A 3,410-nucleotide genomic window follows, 5' to 3' on the forward strand; every position below is an offset into this window, starting at 1 on the left:
TCCTAATATAATATTAATTTAAACAATCATTTCATTAGGGCGATGTTGGTCAGATTTTTTCCAGTAAATCTTATCCCTTATAATACATGAGAGCATGCTGTGAAGTCTCCTATTAATATGCCAAATTCTTTATAAAATTAACTTAAAAGAGGGAAAGATTAATCTTGGTTTCTGATTTTACACATTTCAGTTTATATTTCTTATCCTCATTGCTTTCTGTTGGTGGTAGCACGGTACCCCATGTCAGGAACATGTGATGTAGTATGTGTATTCATGGAAGCCAGGAAGTAAAGAAAAGTAGGAATAAGAGTGGAGAAAGGGAGAAACATGAGGAGGGGAAGAGGGAGAGGGAGAAGGAAAAGCAAAAGGAGACGGAAGTAAAAGAAGGAAGAGGAGGAAAGGACTTTGATCTTAACATTCTCTTTGATCACAAGTTCTCAGTGACCAAATCTCTACAACTATGCCCACGTGAGAGGGTTCACCTTTTTATGGCAACATAGTGAAAGCTAATTATTAATCCCAATCCTGGCTCAAGTGGTAGAGCGCTAGCCTTGAGCTGAAGAGCTGAGGCACAGCACCCAGGCCCAGAGTTCAGGCCCCACGACCGGATCCCCCCCCCCCAAAAAAAATAAATAGACTATTTCATCTAACTTATAATGACTTGAATTTTTCATAATTTTATGACATTTCTATTCAAGTTTTTGTCATCTGTTGTGAGGTTCTTTCTTTCTAGTTGAAGAAAAAATAGATACTATCACGATCATTTATTTCTTAATTATTCTATAGAGTATGTATAACATGAATTTCCTACCATTCAAAAACAAGTTATGTTCAATTCTAGGAATAATTGCATGAGTCATGGAATATCTTGCTTTATGTCATATTGAGATTGATTCAATGTCTAAAAATCACTGTTGGCATAATACATGAAATTCAGTGTTTCTCTGAAATGTCTTAGCAATCAAACTTCAGAAATACATGACCAGTAACTAAAATTTTTATATACTCAAAAAACGTATGAATCTATATTTTATGTCAAAAACTCTTAGGTTTAAAGGAAGAAAAAATCATGTGACCCCAGTAGATAATATTTAATTTAATGAAAAATTGCTTCATTAACTCTGACAGAGCCTATTGCTTTTAGCTTACATGAGAAATTTGATTAAGGATCCTTTTGTCGCTTTTGAATAATAGAGCATTTCAATTAGTGCAAAGATTCTGACATTTAAACCTTTGAGTGTATATTTTTTTAAAAAAATGAAAACTATTTTTCGCAGTGCATGTTCAGGTTTAATAACTAAATAAATATCTAAATGTTAATTTGTTAAATTGAGCCTCTAGAATTAAAATAATAAGAAATATATTTTATTCTTAGATATATCTGTGCTTAATATGGGTTTCTCAACCTTGTAATCCTCACTACTCAGGAATCTGGGGTTCAAAGCCAGCCTTGGCAACAAAGAAATAATCTTACAAATATGTTAGAAACAATTGCAAGAAAGAAAAAAAACAAACATTTAAATACTTATCCTAGGGTTCATTTCACCTAACATCAACTTATCTGACCTATTCTGTTTGTCACAGACATGCCCCTCCCCCACGGTATAACCACTGCTTGCATTGTATTTGATGTTGGTATGATTTGTGGAGGGCAAGGGAAAAATCATATGGTTTAAATAAGGATACAGGTAGACCCATTGCAACAATGAGATGTACAAGTCATTATGTAGAAAAACGAACTTTACAACTTTGACGGGGGGTGGTGGATGGGGCAGAAGGGGCGGAGATGAGAACGGTTGAGAAGTAGAAAAAAAGGATGAGGCAACAAAACTTGATAAGAGGTGTACTCATTACCTTGCCCATGTAATTGTAACACCTCTGTACTGTATTTTCACAATAAAAAAAATTAAAAAATTTTAAAAAGCCAGCTTTGGAAAGAAAGTTCATGAGTCGAATCTCAATTAAACACACACACACATCACCACACACACAAACACACACACACACACACACACACACACACACACACACACACACACACAAAGCCAGAAGTGGAGTTGTGGCTCAAATGTTAAACCAATATCCTTGAGAATTCAAATCACAAAAACAACACATACGCAATATTATGTCTAAATTCTTATTTTACTTTGAGGAAATAATGTCATGGAAAGTGATATTTGTTACATATCCTACAAATTTTGTGAAGTTGTTTTTAGTATAATTTCTCTTAAGATATAACATAGGTTATTAAAATTAATATTATTCTAGTATATTCATAATTACTCATAACACCTTAAAGTACCATAGTTGGTATTTTTTTATAGCCATAAGAAATATTCTGAGTAAAAGATTGGAAGAAAAAAATAAAAGAAAAAGAAAGAAAGAGAAAGAGAGAGAGAGGTAAGGATGGAGGGAATGAAGGAGGAGGGAAAGAAGGAAGGAAGGAATGAGGGAACGAAGGAACAAAGGAAGGGATGGAGGAAGGAAGGGACAAAAACGATTTAATTTATAAAATCAGGTATTTAGCCCAACATAAACTTCATGTAATTAACTCTTTAGTAAATGCAATTTTGCAGTTTTCATTTGCATGTTCCCCATGCATGAATGAAACCAGCAAATGAAGGATCAGAAATACCAGGTGTATTTGTTTGCATCTGTAGTAAATATGTATGCCTTTTTCTCAGTTTCTATACATCATCAAATAATTATTTGTAAACAATTCACACTTAGTTATAAATATTTTTAAAACTGAGGTAACCAAAGGTTGCCAATACATTATATACTGTGAATACTAGTATTTATAGTGCTATTAATATTACAGTTTTCACGTTTCATTAATTGTAACAATTTTGTTTTGTATTTTATTAGACATATTAGCATACTCTGATTTTGGTGACTGTGAGAGTTCTAATAGCAGACCTTAATTAAAATCAAAGGAGATCTGTATTTGTTGGCTCAAACGAATATTTTTGAAAGCAATTAACACATCGGAGATTGTTCAAAGACATCAGAACGGCTTTAGGCTGTACCACGTTTACATGGTTACCTATGATGTGATTCAAGAGTCACTAAACAATCATACTTCACTTTGCCATCACTATAATTATCCCCACTGTAAGAGGAATCATTCACATAATTCACATGATATAAGCTTGTCCTTGTTATTATTTTCTATGAAATAAGATCCAAATGATACACCACACTGAGTTAAAAAAAAGGTTGCAAAGTGTATTGGACGATGTAACTCCTTCCAGATAAGCATGTTGAAATTCTATTCCTCTGTCTGGTGACATTAGAATGAACGTTTCAGAGATTACCCTGCAATATTGATCCTGATAAAAGAAGCCCAATATAATTACTCTGCCATGTGAACATCCAGAAAATAGATTATAATGAACCAGAAAGTGGAC

Source organism: Dipodomys spectabilis, unplaced genomic scaffold, assembly GCF_019054845.1.
Source record: "Dipodomys spectabilis isolate Male_0828 unplaced genomic scaffold, ASM1905484v1 ptg000479l, whole genome shotgun sequence".
In the NCBI taxonomy this organism is placed as follows: Eukaryota; Metazoa; Chordata; class Mammalia; order Rodentia; family Heteromyidae; genus Dipodomys; species Dipodomys spectabilis.